The sequence below is a fragment of the Microtus pennsylvanicus genome, chromosome X (genome assembly GCF_037038515.1).
Source record: "Microtus pennsylvanicus isolate mMicPen1 chromosome X, mMicPen1.hap1, whole genome shotgun sequence".
NCBI classification, from domain to species: Eukaryota; Metazoa; Chordata; class Mammalia; order Rodentia; family Cricetidae; genus Microtus; species Microtus pennsylvanicus.
This window is the reverse complement of record NC_134601.1, coordinates 60,459,404-60,480,025: the sequence shown is the minus strand read 5'-3', so window position 1 is coordinate 60,480,025 and position 20,622 is coordinate 60,459,404. Positions and strand designations below refer to the sequence as shown.

The window sequence follows — 20,622 nt, the reverse complement described above, 5'->3', positions numbered from 1 at the left end:
GTCTCAAATCATTCTTGCACCTTAACTTAAAAATTCAGGCTTGGTAGTCCTAGCTGCTATCATTAAACAACTTGGATTGAGGTCCAAATCAGGAGCAGGAGAGAGAGCATGAGCAAGGAACTCAGGACCACTAGGGGTGCACCCACACACCGAGGCAATAGGGCTGATCTATCGGGAACTCACCAAGGCCAGATGGACTGGGTCTGAAAAAGCATGGGATAAAACCGGACTCGCTAAACATAGCGGACAATGAGGACTGCTGAGAAGTCAAGAACAGTGGCACTGGGTTTTGATCCTACTGCAAGTACTGGCTTGTGGGAGCCTAGGCTGTTTGGATGCTCACCTTCCTAGACCTGGAAGGAGGTGGGAGGTCCTTGGACTTCCCACAGGGCAGGGAACAGTGTCTGCTCTTTGGGCTGATGAGGGAAGGGGACTTGATTAGGGGAAGGGGAGGGAAATGGGAAGCGGTGGCAGGGAGGAGGCAGAAATCTTTAATAAACAAATAAATTAATAAACAACTTGGATTGATTCCATGCATGGTCCAGGCCCCTTCTTCACATTCCAGTTAGTATCTAAGAGTAAGAAATAAATGTAGGTAGCCCTCCTTGTTCATTTTCATTGTTTATAGCCCATGCTACACTCCTAATACTCTTGAGTCCCTCTGTCTCTCTGTTGTTACAGATAAAAGACATAGCTATTTGCCCATTTCTTTTCTTTATCTGTTATTTTCTTGATCTTGTTTTCCATTATACTTACTTGAATTTAAAATATCAACTTTCACTTTGTAGTATTTGAATTTTTCTTTTTTTCTAAAATCATATTTGTCCTGTGATTTAATTTTAAAACATTAATCTTTTTTATTATTTCCTTCCTTTTTTTGTTTTTCGAGACAGGGTTTTTCAGTATCTTTGGAGCCTGGCCTGGAACTAGCTCTTGTAGATCAGCTTGGCCTCAAACTCACAGAGATCCACCTGTCTCTGCCTCCTGAGTGCTGGGATTAAAGGCATGCGCCACCACCACCCAGCCTTCTTTGCTATTTTGAATGTGTTTTTTCGTGAGCATATATTCCCTGTTCATAATACTGGGTTTCATAAACAATTTCTTTTAAGTATACCATGCAATTTAACCATATTTACACGCTATGACCTCTTCTTTCTCCCCTCTCCTCCTCTCTCCCAATGTTTTCTTTCATTCCCATAGCCTCTTCTGCTTTCATGTTGTGTGTGTGTGTAGACAGATTTATGTGTATCTCTATAAAATCTAGAATCTAAAAATGAGAGAAAGCATATAATATTTGTTTCTTAATCTAGCTTATTTAACTTAATTTTAATCATTTCCAGTGGATCCTTTTTCTGTAAATGATATGACTTTTTTATGGCTGAACAAAACTTCATTGTGTATATATACATTTTCTTTTCTCATTCATCTGTTGATGTGCACCTTGTTTGATCCTAAGTTGCTTATTCCCAATAGTACTTTTAGTATCTCTTGGGATGTTGATTTGCTTCCTCAGGGTTTATGCTAGCTTCCTGGACTCCAGATGTTTCCTCATTGCTGACATGCACATGATTGATCTCCTATAATGAAGACAGGAAAAGATCCTTTTTGCAGCCTGCATTCTGGCTGTCAGTAGATGCTGTGCACAGACACAGCTCTCCTGCTTTGTTTGAGGCTTGAGATTGTACAACAAAATGCAACCCTCTTTTGTGTGCTTCCTTGATTAGATACTAGATTCACTTCCACAGTTCCCATCATGGAGTATGAGATTGCCTTGTGCTTAAAAACTAGCTTAATTGTTTGATTTTTCTGTCATGGTAAGTAGTTCTGAACGTGGCAAGTCATGTTGAAAAGAAATAGAGATTTCTAGTCCATATCAAGTTGGAGATGAATGCAAGGATATTTAGAAAATCTTGCCAATCATGGTTTCTGATAAACACATAGAACTGGTTTGCAGCTGCTGTTATACTAACCTCCATACCTAAAGCAAGAAGGCTCAACTCAAGCATAAAAGAAAGCAAAAGTAAGGTCCAAATAAAAGGGAGAATGGGGCCAAGTTTATGAGGACTCTTGTATGTGAAGTAATAACACAGTAATACCCCAGAAAAATGAAACTGGACAGGGCAACAAATACACCACTAGTTCATGGTTTTGTAAGCATTCTTCAAGTGTCCAAGGGTTAGAAAAATGGGGAATACAGCAATGGTATCTGACAAGACCATTGCTTTCACAGGAAGCTTAAGAGGAATGCAGTAGCTGGGGGAATGCACTGGCCTTTCATCCAATGTTCAGATTGTCACAGAAGCAGTTTCTGCTTGCTCTGGGAATAACTTTTCAGAAGCATGAACTTGTGATGTGTTTGATGCAAAGGCTATGTAATTCATCACAGGCTATGGAAAAATGTCAGGTTCGGACCAAAAACTTAATATTTGAAGTGACCTACCAAATTTTTCCTGGAAATATTTAGTACTTCATTATCAACTATTGTCTCTTTTCCTTTCAATTCTTTTATTCCATTCTGTTTACTTTCTTCTAAAAATATTTTTAATTATTTGAGAGTTTCACACAATATGTTTTGATTATATTCTGCTCCTTCTGACTCCTCTCAGATCCCCCCTTTTCCCTACCTGCCCACCTTCTTGTGCATACTGTCACAATCACCATGAATTCTTATGTGCAGCTGCCCTGTTGTGTCTAAGAAACACTGTAGTGATCCAATGCCTTTTCTTCTTACAGTTTTTCTACTCTCACCCCTTCTTCAATGGACTCTGGGCCTTGTGCAGAGGGTATGATATATTCTCTGCATATCGAGCCATTAGGCTTCTATGTTGATTGCCATCTACTGCAATAAGTTTCTCTAAGAAGGTTTGAGAGATGTGCTAATCTATGGATTATTGTGGGAACTCCTTCCGCTCCTTCAGCCAATAGCTGTGGAGATGCCCATTGAGGCGTGGTCTCTCTTTCTTTAAAAAAGCAGCAGCTGCCCTCGCTCACTCTCTGGCTTCCGGCTCCCCTTCCGGCTACTAGGCTCCCTTCCTGATTGAGCAGAGGGCTGTTGTCTGGGACGGTGATCTGTAAGTTTTTCCCCCCTTAAATAAACAACCTCTCTATTAATCATAATTCCAAACTGGTGTGGGATTGTTTGTGACTTACACCTTTAATGGATCCAATTTTAATCAGTCATTTCATTACTATGTCCATTTAATAGCACATTTAGTAGGTTCTCCCCTAAAGTTCATAATCTTTTTAGCCAGAAGTACTTGGCAGAGATAATAGTGTCTGGTATGATGCCATCTAGTGCAAAAGGTCTTAAATCCATTTATAAGTATTTGGTTACTCCTATAACCTTCAGGCCACTCTTGTACAATAGGCATTTCTTATCAGGACAGTCATTTTTTGTAATTCATAGGGTTCACAGCTAGGTAAGTTTGATGATTACTTTTCTCTTTCAGTTAAACTATAATGGGAACAATACCCCTACTCGACACCACATGCTACAAATAAGCCTCCAGTATCAGGAATAAGTTACTGTTTAGTTAGTTGTAAGCCCTTGTGGTTTCACAGAACTCCCCCTCAAAACAGTACAGCCTATTTCTGTTGTTCTTGGTCACCCTCTAGAACATGGCAGAAAGACCCTGGTACTGAAGACACTGTATACTCGAGTAATAAATCATGGAAAAATCCAGCTTGCATTGTCCCGATGACTCAACTTCCTATCTAGCCCTCATAGTTTCTTTACATTCTTAACCAGGATCCAGTAGAACCAAAGAATTTTTCTAAACTTTAATAATTTATTCTAAAGGAAGGAGGTGGGGTGTTCCATTAAGGAAGTTCCTTAAGAACATAACTGTCCTTCTAGCAGATCTTAGACTGGTCAGAAAATTCATCCCTTGCTTTACAGTCTTCATTAAAGGTACACTTAATCTGAGAGCTCACCCATGGAGAAATCTAGATCTTCTTCTTTCTTTATCTGAATCATCATAAATCACTATTGCAGGGTTCTGCTCATGGTGAACAATATTTGGGTGATATCACATCAGCTGTTTGGTCTCCTATATTTCTCATCTCTTAACAATTTTCAATCTTGATTAGGAAAACAGTGGAAAACCTATATATTTCTTTTTTTATATATTTCTTTTCTTTTTTTTATTGATAAAAGAAGAATAAAGAAAAAAAAACAAATTTCCACCTCCTCCCAGCCTCCCCTTTCCCTCCCCCTCCTCCCACTCTTCTCCCCCTCCTCCCACTCTTCTCCCCCTCCTCCCACCCCTCTCCCCTTCCCCCCACTCCTCTCCCCCTCTCTCTCCAGTCCAAAGAGCAGTCAGGGTTCCCTGCCCTGTGGTAAGTCCTAGGTCCTCCCCCCTCCGTCCATATCTAGGAAGGTGAACATCCAAACTGGCTAGGCTCCCACCAAGCCAGCAGATTGCGTAGGATCAAAACTGCATGCCATTGTCCTTGGCGTCTCATCAGCCCTCATTGTTCGTCATGATCAGAGAGTTCAGTTTTATCCCATGCTTTTTTTGGTAATAGTCCAGCTGGCCTTGGTGAGCTCCCAGTAGATCAGCTCCACTGTCTCAGTGGGTGGGTGCACCCCTCGTGGTCCCGACTTCTTTGCTCATGTTCTCCCTCCATCTGCTCCTCATTGGGACCTTGGGAGCTCAGTCCAGTGCTCCAGTGTGGGTCTCTGTCTCTATCTCCATCCATCGCCAGATGAAAGTTCTAGGATTATATGCAAGATATTCGTCAGTATTGCTATAGGATAGGATCATTTCAGGTTCCCTATCCTCAGCTGCCCAAGGAACTAACTGGGGACCTCAGCTTGGGCACCTGGGAGCCCCTCTTGGGTCAATTCTCCTGCCCACCCTAAAGTGGGTCCCTTAACTAAGAATTGTGGTTCCGTGCTCCCCTATCCAACCTTCCTTTATCCCGATCCTCCTATTTCCTCAAGTCCCCCCTCCTTCCCTTCTACCTTCTCTCTCCCCATCTCCCCTTACCCCCTTCCCACCCCACCCCCAAGATCCCACTTTTCTCCCCGGCAATTTTGTCTACTTCCCTTATCCAAGAGGATAACGATATGTTTTTCCTTGTGTTCACCTTCTTACTTAGGTTCTTTAGGTTCGCCAATTGTAGATTCTGTGACCCCTATTTATGGCTAGAAACCAATTATGAGTGAGTACATCCCATGTTCTTCTTTTTGGGTCTGGGATACCTCACTGAGGATAGTGTTTTCTATTTCCATCCATTTGCATGCAAAATTCGAGAAGTCATTGTTTTTTACCGCAGCGTAGTACTCTAGTGTGTATATAGTCCATACTTTCTTCATCCATTCTTCCATTGAAGGGCATCTAGGTTGTTTCCAGGTTCTGGCTATTACAAATAATACTGCTATGAACATAGTTGAACAAATGCTTTTGACATGTGATAGAGCATCTCTTGGGTAAATTCCCAAGAGTGGTATTGCTGGGTCGAGGGGTAGGTTGATCCCGAATTTCCTGAGAAACCGAAACACTGACTTCCACAGTGGTTGTACAAGATTGCATTCCCACCAGCAATGGATGAGGGTACCCCTTCCTCCACAGCCTCTCCAGCAAAGGCTATCCTTGGTGTTTTTGACTTTAGCCATTCTGACAGGTGTAAGATGGTATCTCAAAGTTGTTTTGATTTGCATTTCCCTGATTGCTAAGGAGGTTGAGCACGACCTTAAGTATCTTTTGGCCATTTGAAGTTCTTCTGTTGAGAATTCTCTGTTCAGTTCAGTGCCCCATTTTTTAATTGGGTTAATTAGCATTTTAAAGTCTAGTTTCTTGAGTTCTCTATATATTTTGGAGATCAGACCTTTGTCTGTTGCGGGGTTGGTGAAGATCTTCTCCCAGTCAGTAGGTTGCCTTTGTGTCTTAGTGACAGTGTCCTTTGCTTTACAGAAGCTTCTCAGTTTTAGTAGGTCCCATTTATTCAAATGTTGCCCTTAATGTCTGTGCTTCTGGGGTTATACCTAAGAAGCGATCACCTGTGCCCAACTGTTGTAGGGTATTTCCCACTTTCTCTTCTATCAGGTTCAGTGTTTTCGGGCTGATAATGAGGTCTTTAATCCATTTGGACTTGAGTTTTGTGCACGGTGATAGATATGGGTCTATTTTCATTCTTCTACAGGTTGACATCCACTTGTGCCAGCACCATTTGTTGAAGATGCTTTGTTTCTTCCATTGTATACTTTTAGCTCCTTTATCGAAAATGAGGTGTTCATAGGTTTGTGGGGTAAAATCCGGGTCTTCTATACGATTCCATTGGTCGACTTCTCTGTTTTTATGCCAGTACCACCCTGTTTTCATTACTGTAGCTCTGTAATAGAGTTTGAAGTCAGGGATGGTAATGCCTCCAGAAGATCCTTTATTGTATAGGATTGTTTTGGCTATCCTGGGTTTTTTGTTTTTCCATATAAAGTTGATTATTGTCCTCTCCAGATCTGTGAAGAATTTTGATGGGATCTTGATGGGGATTGCATTGAATCTATAAATTGCCTTTGGTAGAATTGCCATTATTACTATGTTGATCCTCCCAATCCAAGAGCAAGGGATGTCCATCCATTTTTTGGTATCCTCATCAATTTCTTTCTTCAATGCCTTAAAGTTCTTGTCAAATAGATCTTTCACTTCCTTGGTTAGATTTACCCCAAGATATTTTATGCTGTTTGTGGCTATCGTGAATGGAGAAGCTTCTCTGATTTCCCTCTCTGCTTCCATATCCTTTGTGTATAAGAGGGCGACTGATTTTTTGGAGTTGATCTTGTATCCTGCCACATTACTAAAGCTGTTTATCAGCTGTAAAAGTTCTTTGGTGGAGTTTTGGGGGTCGCTTATGTACACTATCATATCATCTGCGAATAAGGAAAGTTTAACTTCTTCCTTTCCAATTCGAATCCCCTTGATCCCATTATGCTGTCTTATTGCTATTGCTAGAACTTCCAGCACTATATTGAAGAGGTATGGCGAAAGTGGACAGCCTTGTCGTGTTCCTGAGTTAAGCGGGATGGCTTTGAGTTTCTCTCCGTTTAATTTGATGTTAGCTGTCGGCTTGCTGTATATAGCTTTTATTATATTTAGGTATGACCCTTGTATCCCTAATCTCTCCAAGACTTTTAACATAAATGGATGTTGAATTTTGTCGAATGCTTTTTCAGCATCTAATGAAATGATCATATGGTTTTTTCTTTCAGTTTATTTATATGCTGGATTACATTGATAGATTTTCGTATGTTGAACCAGCCCTGCATCTCAGGAATGAAGCCTACTTGATCATAGTGGATAATTTTTCGGATGTGTTCTTGGATTCGGTTTGCCAGTATTTTGTTGAGGATTTTTGCATCGATATTCATGAGTGAGATCGGCCTGTAATTCTCTTTCCTGGTTGAGTCTTTGTGTGGTTTTGGTATCAGAGTAACTGTAGCTTCATAAAAGGAATTTGGTAATGACCCTTCTGTTTCTATATTGTGAAATACATTAAGGAGTATAGGTATTAGGTCTTCTTGGAAGTTCTGGTAGAATTCCGCATTGAAACCATCTGGTCCTGGGCTTTTTTTGGTAGGGAGGTTTTTGATAACCTCTTCTAATTCTTCGCGACTAACAGGTCTATTTAGATTGTTCACCTGGTCCTGATTTAACTTTGGTAAATGATATTTATCTAAGAAAGTATCCATTTCCTTTACATTTTCCAGTTTTGTGGCATATAGGCTTTCGTAGTAAGATCTAATGATTCTCTGTATTTCCTCTGTGTCTGTGGTTATGTCCCCTTTTTCATTTCTGATCTTATTAATTTGCAAATTCTCTCTCTGCCGTTTGATTAGTTTGGATAGGGGTTTGTCAATCTTGTTGATTTTCTCCAGGAACCAGCTTTTTGTTTCATTGATTCTTGTGTTCATTGTTCTCTGTGTTTCTATTTTATTGATTTCAGCCCTCAGTTTGATTATTTCCAGTCTCCTACTCCTCGTAGGTGAGTCTGCTTCTTTTTTTTCTAGAGCTTTCAGGTGGGCTGTTAAGTCTCCAATGTGAGCTTTCTCTGTTTTCTTTAAGTGGGCACTTAGTGCTATGAACTTTCCTCTCAGGACTGCTTTCATAGTGTCCCATAAGTTTGAGTATGTTGTTTCTTTATTTTCATTGAATTCCAGGAAGACTTTAATTTCTTTCTTTATTTCTTCCTTAATCCAGGTATGGTTCAGTAGTTGGCTGTTCAGTTTCCATGACTTTGTGGGCTTTCCGGGGGTAGCCTTGTTGTTGAATTCTAACTTTAATCCATGGTGATCTGATAAGACACAGGTGGTTAGTAATACTTTTTTGTACCTGTGGATGTTTGCTTTGTTACCGACTATGTGGTCGATTTTCGAGAAGGTTCCATGAGCTGCAGAGAAGAAGGTGTATTCTTTCCTATTTGGGTGGAATGTTCTATAGATGTCTGTTAAGTCCATTTGTTTCATTACCTCCATTAATTGTCTTATTTCTCTGTTAGGTTTCTGTCTGATTGACCTGTCCATTGGTGAGAGAGGAGTGTTGAAGTCTCCTACTATTAGTGTGTGCGGTTTGATGGCTGCCTTGAATTTTAGCAGTGTTTCTTTTATGTACGTGGGTGCTTTTATATTAGGGGCATAGATGTTCAGGATTGAGACTTCATCCTGATGAACTGTTCCTGTTATGAATATAAAATGCCCCTCTCCATCTCTTCTGATTGATTTAAGTTTGAAGTCAACTTTGTTAGAGATTAGTATGGCCACACCTGCTTGTTTCTTAGGTCCATTTGCTTGATAGGCCTTTTCCCAACCCTTTACTCTGAGTAGGTGCCTGTCTTTGTGGTTGAGGTGTGTTTCTTGTAAACAGCAGAATGTTGGATCCTGTTTTCTTATCCAATCTCTTAGCCTGTGCCTTTTTATAGGTGAGTTGAGACCATTGACATTAAGTGATATTAATGACCAGTGGTTGTTAACTCCGGTCATTTTTTTTTAGTCGTAGAGTTTGTGTGTATCCCTTCTTTGGTTTGTGTTGATGAAGGGTCTCTAGATGCCTGAGTTATTGTGGTCATTATTGGACTCCTTGGTTAGTGATTTTCCTTCTATTACTTTCTGTAAGGCTGGATTTGTGGCTGCATATTGTTTGAATTTGTTTTTATCCTGGAAAATCTTATTTTCTCCATTTATAGTGAACGAAAGCTTGGCTGGGTATAGTAATCTGGGCTTGCATCCATGGTCTCTCAGTTTCTGCAGTACATCTATCCAGGACCTTCTGGCTTTCATGGTTTCCATGGAAAAGTCAGGTGTAAGTCTGATAGGTTTACCTTTGTAAGTAATTTGGCCTTTTTCCTTTGCCGCTCTTAATATTTTTTCCTTATTCTGAATGCTTTGTGTTTTGATAATTATATGGCGAGGGGATGTTTTTTTTTGATCCAGCCTATTCGGTGTTCTGTATGCTTCTTGCACCTTCATAGGTATATCTTTCTTTAGGTTGGGAAAGTTTTCTTCTATAATTTTATTAAATATATTTTCTGGACCCTTGAGCTGCACTCCTTCTCCTTCTTCTACTCCTATTATTCTTAGGTTTGGTCTTTTTATTGTGTCCCATATTTCCTGAATGTTTTGTGATGAGAGTTTGTTGGACTTGCTGTTTTCTTTGATCATAGTGTTTATTTTCTCTATGGTATCTTCAGAATCTGAGAGTCTTTCTTCTATCTCTTGTATTCTGCTGGTTATGCTTGTTTCTGTAGTCTCTATTCGTTTACCTAGATTTTCCATGTCCAGCCGGCCCTCTGTTTGTGTTTTCTTCTTTGCCTCTATTTCTGTTTTCAAGTCTTGAACTGTTTCCATTATCTGTTTGATTGTTTTTCCTTGGTTTTCTAGGGTATCATTCACTGATTTATTCAATTCTTCAAACTTTCTATTATATTTCTCATCCATTTCTATAAGGGCGTTTTTTACATGCTGTTTAAGGGCGTCAATCACTTTCATGAAGTCAATCTTTTCTCCTTCTTGATTAAGGTGTTCATGTCCTTCCGTTGTGAGGTCGCTGGTTTCTGGTGGCTTCATGTTGCTTTTCAGTTTGTTGGGCGAATTCTTGCCTTGGCGTCTGCCCATCTCTTCTTCCAAATACTCCCTTATGGATCTTCTTTTACCAGATCAGGTCTCCTTGCCTACCCAACGCGGCCTCCCCAATGTTGGCTCTCCTGGCACCAAGGGATCAGGTCTCCGTGCCCAACCCTGGCTCGTCCCAACGCTGGTTCTCCCCAGTGCTGGTTCTCCTGGGGCCGAGAGATCAGGCCTCCGTGCTGGTTGGGCAGCTCGCCAACAAAGCGCCTACCCTGCTGGGTGCAGGCAGGCCACAGAAACAAAGGAACTGCAGCCCGCCTGGACGCAAAAGAGGGGGGGGCAAAGTGGGGGGGCTCTGGACGGAAGCTGGGTGTGCCAGGAAGAAGGAGGCAGTACCCCGGGAGTAGAGGTCCTGCACAGAGCCCAAGAAAGACAGGAGGCCAAGGGACCCCCCAGATCCCCGTCCCTGGCTGGCGCCACAGGCCAGATACTCACCCCAATGCTGGTTCTCCTGGGGCCGAGAGATCAGGCCTCCGTGCTGGTTGGGCAGCTCGCAAACAAAGCGCCTACCCTCCTTGGTGCAGGCAGGCCACAGGAACAAAGGAAGTGCAGCCTGCCCGGGCGCCCCGAGGACTGGGACCCAGCTCCCAATGCCACGCGCCAAAAGAGGGCGGGGGGGGGGGGCAAGTGGGGAGGGCTCTGGACGGAAGCTGGGTGGGCCAGGAAGAAAGAGGCAGTAACCAGGGAATAGAGGTCCTGCAGAGAGCCCAAGAAAGACAGGAGGCCAAGGGACCCCCCAGATCCCCGTCCCTGGCTGGCGCCGCGGGCCAGAAACTCACCCCAACGCTGGTTCTCCTGGGGCCGAGAGATCAGGCCTCCGTGCTGGTTGGGCAGCTCGCAAACAAAGCGCCTACCCTCCTTGGTGCAGGCAGGCCACAGGAACGAAGGAAGTTGAACCCTGCCCGGGCGCCCCGAGGACTGGGACCCAGCTCCCAATGCCACGCGCCAAAAGAGGGCGGGGGGGGGGGGGCAAGTGGGGAGGGCTCTGGACGGAAGCTGGGTGGGCCAGGAAGAAAGAGGCAGTAACCAGGGAATAGAGGTCCTGCAGAGAGCCCAAGAAAGACAGGAGGCCAAGGGACCCCCGAGATCCCCGTCCCTGGCTGGCGCCGCGGGCCAGAAACTCACCCCAACTCTGGTTCTCCTGGGGCCGAGAGATCAGGCCTCCGTGCTGGTTGGGCAGCTCGCAAACGAAGCGCCTACCCTCCTTGGTGCAGGCAGGCCACAGGAACAAAGGAAGTGCAGCCCGCCCGGGTGCCCCGAGGACTGGGCAAAACCTATATATTTCTATGCCTCTGTCCTGCAATATTTCTTCAAGAATATTCATTCTTCTTGTCTTACAGTCATACCTAGAAAAGAAGGCAGGAACCTCCAGATGCATCCCTGTGTGTGCTAAAATGCTTAGGCTTTCCATTAGAATTATTCATTTTAGGGAGTTGGAAACGTAGCTTAGCAGCTAAGAGAATGCTGGAATGTTTCAACTGTGTGAACTTTGATTAGTGACTTCTCTTGTTGGCCTGAGCTGTACATGGAAATAGTATCTTCCCATTGATATTCTAAAGTCCTTGCATGGTTTAGATATGGTAATCTACTTAAATATTGTAACATAGTGATGGAAACCAAGTTGAAAATAAGGCTTTGTAAATTATTAGGTCTATGTGCCTCAACATAATCATCATCATGTGATTCAACCATTAAGATGAATTGATTTGGAAGTTTACATTTTTGTACTTCTTGATTAATACATTATCGTGAGGATTCAAAATTATTTCTTGCTTTGTTATATCCAGATGGTTTTCTTATCTATCTTTTTGAATCCTTGGCATGTGTATGATTTTCAGAAATGTTTCTGCATGTCTGCATGTGCACATATATGCACAGAGATAAAGAGTTAAAAATTCTATGTTTGGAGCATCTGCATTGATCTCTGTTTAATCTTCCTTAAATTAAAAGCAAGCAAGGATGATTTTTTGTCTTATGTTAACAGGTGTCATGACTCATCTAATTCAATTCTACCATTACCTCACTATAAAATTCTTTGTGGTACATTTGGGTCAAGTTTTCATCTAGCATGCCTCTAAATATTCCATGTAACTTTAAGAACACTGCAGTAGAACTACTCCTGTCTCCTTGGCCCTCATGCAATCCTTATGGGGATTCCATTAGCTGCTATATTGACAGTAGACCATAGTTCTCATCATTTAGTAAACACTCACTTACTAAATGCAACTTATCATCCTTATCATTCAATGATTGTATTTCTATAATTATTAAACATTTCTTTCTTATACAGTACTGGATAGTTTTATGTCAACTTGACACATTCGAGAACCTATGAACAAGCCTATGGGACATTTTCTTGATTTATGATTGATATGGGAGAACTCATCTTACCTCTGGGGTGATAGTTCTGGATGCTATACGAAAACAGAATGAGCAAGCTACGAGGAACAAGCCAGTAAGCAACTAAGTTCCTCCATGGCTTCTGCTTCAATTTCTACCACTAGTTTCCTGGCCTGACCTCCCTCAGAGATGGACTGTTATATGGAAGTATAAGCAAGTATAATGTAAGTATACCTTTTCCTTTCCAAGTTGCTTTCATTGTATTGTATTACAGAAAACTAAACCTTAACTAAGACACACTTAACCATAAACTATTTCCTTTTTTTTTTTTTTTGGTTTTTTGAGACGGGTTTCTCTGTGGCTTTGGAGCCTGTCCTGGAACTAGCTCTGTAGACCAGGCTGGTCTCAAACTCGCAGAGATCCGCCTGCCTCTGCCTCCCGAGTGCTGGGACTAAAGGCGTGCACCACCACCGCCCGGCCATAAACTATTTCCTATGTCAAAGCTTTGTGATATAAAACACATGGCAACAAGTCTAGTCTGTTCTTGTTTTTTAACGTGATGATCCTTGAAATACATACAATTCCCACAAACTCACATCTTTCCCACGGAAGCTACAGATTCTGTTTACTTTAAATAGGCCACATAGGAAATAGATTTCAAACACTTCTCACCAGTTATTTTCCCCTAGTCGTGTTCCTCTTGCTCTTTTTGCTATCTGCCGCAATAGAATCCCGTGGCCAGTAGCAGAAAACAGTGGTTCTGCTTCTCAGGTTCTGGAGTTTACTGATGGTTTTATTTACTTATTTATTTATTTTTATTTGTCTTACTTTTTTTGAGGCTCAAGGACAGTGTTGTTAGAGCTTAAGAAGAGAAAACCAGATCAAATAAACTGTAAATCTCAAAAGCTGCCCGAAGAAGACAAATGGAATAGAAAAAGAGAGAAAAGGCCATGCCACTTTAGTTAAGCCAGCATGGAGGTCAGCCACGTGGCAGGAAGGGAAGCATTAGAGAAAGAGTGAACAAGTCCAAAGTACCAGAGCAAGCATAGCTAGGCTCTGGCCAGCATCGAAAGCATTTATTGGCTTTTATTAACATAATCAAAGTTGTACCTGTTTTTAGAAACTGTTTTATAATATTGGCTCTTATTAACTTGGCAAACTGAATGACCTGTGTCTTTGTAACACAAGCTATGGTACCATAATATTTTCTTCATTTCATTCTTGGATGATCTGCTTTATTTTTCATTTTCATAGTTTCAGGCCCATTAGTTCAGCCATTCTGCCTCATAAAAATAGAGATATAATAATAAACCAAAAAGTTGAAATATTCCCTGTCTTCTTGTTCGGAATAGTTTTAGTATGCCATTAGTCCATGTGCTTGTTTTCTTAGCTTCACTCTGATTCTTAAGGAAACCATAGGCAATAAACTTGATTTCCTGTGGACTAATTCTGTTTCCCATAGCCTTCAACCTCTGCTCAGTTCTGCTGTATCTTCTGAAGAAAGGATATTGCAGTGTAGTTGTCAAGACAGTGTGAGTAATAACTACAAGTGTAATATGTTTTCTAAAAACCACTGATTTAGTAGAAAGCACACTTGCCTTGAAGTACAGATGTTGCCACTTACTAACTCTGTAGGTTTGGATAAGTAATAGTAAATTAGTAATAACAATCTCTCTGAGCTCTGTGTCTCCTAACTTTACAATTTTCAAACTAGATAGTTTATGTACATACAGTAGTTGTGAAATGCTAATAAATAGTGGTAATAATTATTACTGAAACTCAGTAATGTCATCAAAAAAGTTTCTCCCAATCTTTGTCTTATCTACCATTAGGATAAGCCTGCTTTTAATACTGTCATTCCAATAAAGCCATGCATTAAAATACTGAGCACAACATGGGCAAGTAGAGAGTACTATAAAACTATTGGAGACGAGGTACGAAGTTATCAGTCCATACAGTCACTGCTTGAACACAGTTTGTAACAAGAATCTGAGTAACGAAGTTATATGATCTGCATTGCTCTGTCTTTTAAAGTAAGGTAGCTTTGCTGCAAAGCTGTCATTCTAGTAATCCTTTCAAAGAAAAAAGAATTAAAGAAAATCATCTTTCCTTAAAGTCATGCTCTTACCTAGCTTCACTGGTCAGCACTTACTTTCATAAGTGTTTGTATATCATCTATTTAATAAGTCATTCTTCAAGTGGTCACAGCCAACAAGCTCAGCAATTTTAGAACCAGAATTTCCCTCTGTTTGCAAACAAAGTTGTTATTTTTTGTCATAACCAATGGCTTTCTAGACTTTCTTTAATTCAAAATCAAGACTATAGCCCTGGGCAAAGGACAATTATCTATAAAGACTATTTTGATGATAATACTTTATTTACTCTAAATTTTTCCATTTTCTGAAACTAGAGGGTTTTTTTGCACATTATATATCCTGATTATGCTTTTCTCTCCCTTTGTTTCTCCCAGCTCCTCACCCCCTCACTCCACACATCCAGATCCACCCTCTTTCAGTCTCTTAGAAAACAACCAGTCATCTCTTTTCCTCCTAATAGGTGGCCTTGTCCAGCCTCCATATTGTTGCATGAAGCTGCTTGTTTGTTCCTGGCTGCTCACCTAGCTTAGACCTGAAATAATCACATAGAAACTGTTTTAATAAAATCACTACTTGACCCATTAGCTCTAGCTTCTTATTGGGTAAGTCTTACATTAATTTAACCCATTTCTAGTAATCTGTGTATCACCACATGTCTATGGCTTACCAGCTAAAATTTCGGCATGTCTGACTCTGGTGACTCCATGGTGTCTCTCTCTGCCTTCCTTCTCCCAGCATTCAGTCCAGTTTTTCCTGCCTACCTATGTTCTTCGCTATCAGCAGGCCAAGGCAGTTTCTTTATTCAGTAACCAGTAAAAGTAACACATAGACAGAAGGACCACCCACACCACCATATGAGAGCTTTTGCCTTGTCTTGGTATATCTTGTTTTGTCCTGTTTGGCTGTAGTCTCTTGGAGGCCTCCTCTTTTCTGAAGAGAAAATGAAGGGGTGGGTCTGTAGAAAGATGAGAGGTAGGGGGAACCTGGGAGAATGGAGGAAGGGATGTATTATATGAGAGAAGAATCTAGTTTCAATTAAAAAGAAAACAAACAGGTTTCTAAGGGCTAAAAAAGTAAAGTAAATCATCGTTAATGATTATAAGATAAAACAAAATAAGATTAAAAGTAAAACAATAAGATAAAAGAAAACTAACACATTGGAATTGGACAAAACATGGAGAAGGTAAAGAGCTCATAAGAAGGGGCAAAAAATAAAGGTTCACTCATTCCCACACTCAAGAAATCCATAGAAACACTAAACTGGAGGCTATAATATGTATGCAAAGGATCTGTAGGGGAAAAAAGAAGAAAACTATGTAAAGAAAATAAAAATAAGATGATTTTTAAAAAAGAAGATGAATTCTGGCACAGTATTATGAGACAAGGATCTGCCAAAGATGTCATTTTCCATCTGCTGGGTATACAACCTACCCTTAAATGTAATTTGTTTCTCCAGTGGAATGTCCTTTGAGGAAACTAATTTTTTATTTGCAAGTGGTTATCAATCGGAGGTTGCTTTCAGTTTAGGAATGGGGCTTGTGTCCATGTCTCCTTTCAGCTCTAGGAACCCAACTGGTGCGGGCATGTGCAGTTACTCTGAGTGCTGCCTCAGTCTCTGAGTTCATTTGTGTGTCAATCATATTGATTTAAAGGCATCTCCTTTTTTTGGTGTCCTCCATCCCCTCTGGCTCTTACTCTTTTTCCAACATTGCTGTTAGGACTGAGTGTTTGTTTCAAGATCTCTCATTTTCTGCATAATATCGTGCTCTTGATCTCTGAGTTTGTTCCCATCTGCTGCAGGAGAAAGCTTCTCAGACCTATCAGTAAATCAGAGTATCATTTTATTGCTTTTATTACTTTGTTTTAGGGGTTTGGGAGGGGCTTTTTTGTTTGTTTGTCTTTTTCCCTTTTTTAAAATTGAAAAAAATTTTTTTCCATTCAAAAATTTACACTTCCTCCCCTCTCGCTCCCCCACTCACCCTCCTGCCACCCCCTCCCTCCTTAAGAGAGTGCAGGGAACCCTGCCCTGTGGGAAGTCCAAGCCTCCCCCCCCCCCACATCCAGGCCTAGAAATCTTTGCATCCAAATAGACCAGGGTCCCAAAAAGTCAGTACATGCAGTAGAAACAAGTCCCAGTGCCTTTATCAATGGCTTCTCAGTCAGTCCCCATTGTCAGCCACATTCAGAGATTCCAGTTTGATCCCATGCTCATTCAGTGCCAGTCCAGCTGGATTTGGTGAGCTCCCATTAGTTCAGTCACACTGTCTCAGTGGGTGAACGAACCCCTCGCAGTTCAGACTTTCTTGATCATCTTCTCCCTCCTTCTGTTCTTCAACTGGACCTTGGGAGCTCAGTCCGTTGCTCTGATGAGGGTCTGTGTCTCTATCTCCATCCATTGCTAGATGAAGATTCTATGGTGATATTCGAGATAATCATCAGTGTGATAGTGGGGCAAGGCCAGTTCAGGCACCCTCTACTCAGCTGCCCAAGGGCCTAGCTGGGGACATCCCCATGGACACCTGGGATCCCCTCTAGAGCCAAGTATCTTGCTTGCCTACCCTAAAATGGCTCCCTTAATGTACATATCTTCTTCCCTGCTCCTAAATTAGTCCTTCCTACATCTCTACCCTCCCACTCCCCCAAGCTCTCTCCAGTCTTTCCGTTCTCCCTTCTCTCTCCCCCTCTCCCCATCCCCCAACCTCACCCCCACCCTTATGCCCACCCCCATGCTCCCAACTTTTGCCTGGCAATCTTGTTTGCTTCCAATTTCCAGGAGGATCTATATATGTTTTTCTTTGGGTTCACCTTGTTATTTAGCTTCTCTAGGCTTGCAAACTATAGGCTTAATGTCCTTTGTTTATGGCTAGAGTTCACTAATGATGAGTACATACCATATTCATCTTTTTGGATCTGGGTTATCTCACTCAGGATAGTCTTTTCTATTTCCATCCATTTGCACGCAAAATTCAAAATGTCATTATTTTTTACCGCTGCGTAGTACACTAATGTGTATATATTCTCCACTTTCTTTATCTATTCTTCCATTGAGGGGCATCTAAGTTTTTCCCAGGTTCTGGCTATTAGAAGTAATGCTGCTATGAACATAGTTGAACAAATTCTTTTGTAGTATGATTGGGCATGTCTTGGGTATATTCCCAAGAGTGGTATTGCTGGATCTTAGAATAGTAGTATTTGTTTTAGTCCTAGGTACCTCAGGGACTTGGTCACCCAAGCCGTGTTGCATCTGGGTTCCATCTTGTGGAGTGGAAGCAAATGTCTTAGCCAAGTGGAGAGACACCATTACCATAACAAGTTTTACAAAGGAAAACATTTAATTGGGCCTGGCTTACAGATTCAAAGGTTTAGTATGTTTATCATCATCATGGGAAGCATGGCAGCATGCAAGTAGGCATGGTGCTGGCAAAGGAGCTGAGAGTTCTACATCTGGAAAAGAGAGAGAGAGTAGGCCTTGCTTGGGCCTTTGAAACCTCAAAGTTCAACCCCAGCAACACACTTCCTCCAACAAGGCCACGCATACTCTAACAAGGCCACATCTGCTAATCCCAGTCAAGCACCACTCCCTAACGAGCAAACATTCAATTATAGGAGCCTGTGGAGGGCATTTTTTATTTAAACCACCACATCACATATTGGCTAGTTATTCCAACAGGCTTTGTGACACCTTTGCACTAGCACATCTTGCAGACAGGACCCCATTGTAGACACATTGGTTTGTGGCTGAGTTGGCGCTTTTGTTTCTCCTTTGGTAGCACATGAAATACCTTCCTGTACCAAAGACACTAACACATAAGAGTGAAGGCTTTATGTAGGCACTAGGTAGACTTCTCTATGTTCAATGACTTGTGTAGGTGTGGGGCCTTGACATCAGTTTCTGGAGAGCTACCTAGAGTCTTGGCAACAGCCTGGGTTGTTTGGCGGTTCTCATGGGACTCCTTTGGCTGAAAACTGAAGTAGATGATTTACTCTATATTTCATTGATGGTTAGAACTATGGAGCTTAACACGATGATTTTCTTATTTGGAAACAGTTTGTCTCTCTTGAGTTCCTCACATTTAAATATTACATTGTTCACTGTCCCTTCCCCCTTTTAATTAGTGTATCCATCTGTTTTTCTAGTACCAGAGGGAGGCTCATTGGTTGGTAATTAAAGCAGTGTCCCTGGGCTCCTATTTTGAAAATGTGTTGCACATTCATGACCTTCCAGGCTCAGGTAACAGTTGCTGTCTTCCAGGATTCTCTTGCCTATCACTCTTGGTACCTGTCATTTCCTTCAGTTTCACTCGCGCACACCAGGGACTTACTTCCTTGGAATTTCTCAGGCACTCCTTAGAATATGTGACTCTTTGCCTGGATGTCTCTGACCTCTTAGGAGAAAGTGATTTATGCCCAGGGTCCTGAAGATAAAATGTCAGTTGGAATTTGTCATCCAGTAGAAAGAATGTGGGGGAAAGCTAGTATGCCAAGCATGCCATCCCTTTAAGAAATGCTCCCTTGAAAAGCTGAGTGTCCAGTGCATGCAGAGAAGGATGAACAGTTCCCAGGGTTCAGCCACTTTTGCTATCAGTTTGTTAAGTTTCCTTCAACTGATTCCTGTGCCTCTTTCTCCGCAGTTGGAAGACATTTGTAGTCCCCTTAGGGCAATCTCCTCAGACCAAGCATGAAGGTTCTGTGGAATCTTACCTTAACTTTCCTTGTCAACACTTTCCCCAACAGCTGTGATTATAGTAGGCTCTGCATTACAGCCCCAGTGTACAGCGAAGGAAACTAATCCCCTAAGAGGTTACTTAAGGACCCCGTCTTCCAGAGAGTTAGTAGTATTCCTAGTTCCCAGTCCCATATATCTGCTGATTTCAAAGTCTAGGCTCTTAGCCGTTATTAAGCATACCTTCAATGTCATTTTATTGATGAGTGAAGAAAATGTGCAAAGAACGCCATCTTTCTGAACACTTCAGCAGAATGTGGCTCGGCCAGACACTCTCCCACTTCCTCCGTTCACATCAGCATCCTCAGATGTTCATCCTTGTGCTTTATCTCATGATCTCTGAGCACTCTTTGGTCGCCTCTTCCTCTGCCAGTTAAGTTCACCCATGCCCTTCAGTGCCAAGTCTAATTCCATTTATTCCATGAAATACTTCTCTCTTTCCCATGACATTGTTATATTTATTGTTATGACTGCAGTGTTAATCACTTCATCACACAGTGTTTGAATCTTACAAATTTCCTTGTGGTCAAGAATCACGTTTTACATTTTTGCAGATCCCCACAGTACTTGTACAGAATCAGTTAAATGGATGTCCTATAAATATTTTTCTTTGATTATTTTTATACATATGTAATGATCAATTTAAATTGAAGTCATCAAGCAATATGTATTTTTTTTCAGAGTCCTCCTAGCCAATGATCCTAGTATGAGAAATGAAGCAAATGTAGTTACTCTTGAAATGAATGTAAACTACTATCCACTATCTAGATCTAGCACTTTAAATCTCTCATCTCCAACTGGCACTCTTGACAGCCCATAACAGGACGGCTGGGAAATGTATTGGTAAATTAGCCAAACCAATTAAATTGTGGGTTCTATTATCATTAAACTTGAAACATGTTATTGACTGTTCTAAGCCTTAGTTTTTTTGTCTGGTAAATGGAGATACTGTCTATTCTCCTAACTTTATTGGATTCTTAAGAAAAATATAATTGAGAAAATGTATTTATTGGCACATTAAAAGATGTACAGCACCATGCAGATCTGGTTATTTTAATTAGTATAGTTTCTAAGAATTTTAACATTGTAGAAAAAAAGAACCCCAGTTGTCAATTATTTGTGAGAAATTCCATGAGTTTACTGTGAATGGGGCTCCAGCTTAGTCCTTTCTGCCAGTGTTAGGCTGGGCACACACAGCCTTTCACTGAGTTGGCTGGAATCCCTTCCGTGATAGAATCATATGTTCCTGATCTAAAAATTGACCAGCTCCAGCAACAAAGAGGAAAGCACTTTGTTTTCACTAGGCAATAGGGCAGCTCTCTCTGGATGCACAGTTGGGGCCT

General features: G+C 41.4%; 1 protein-coding gene across 7 annotated transcripts in view; it reads left to right on the top strand.

The window, feature by feature from the left end:
* Window positions 1–20,622, top strand: part of Enox2 (ecto-NOX disulfide-thiol exchanger 2) — a 279,678-nt gene that overhangs the window by 154,204 nt on the left and 104,852 nt on the right. The window lies entirely within an intron of this gene.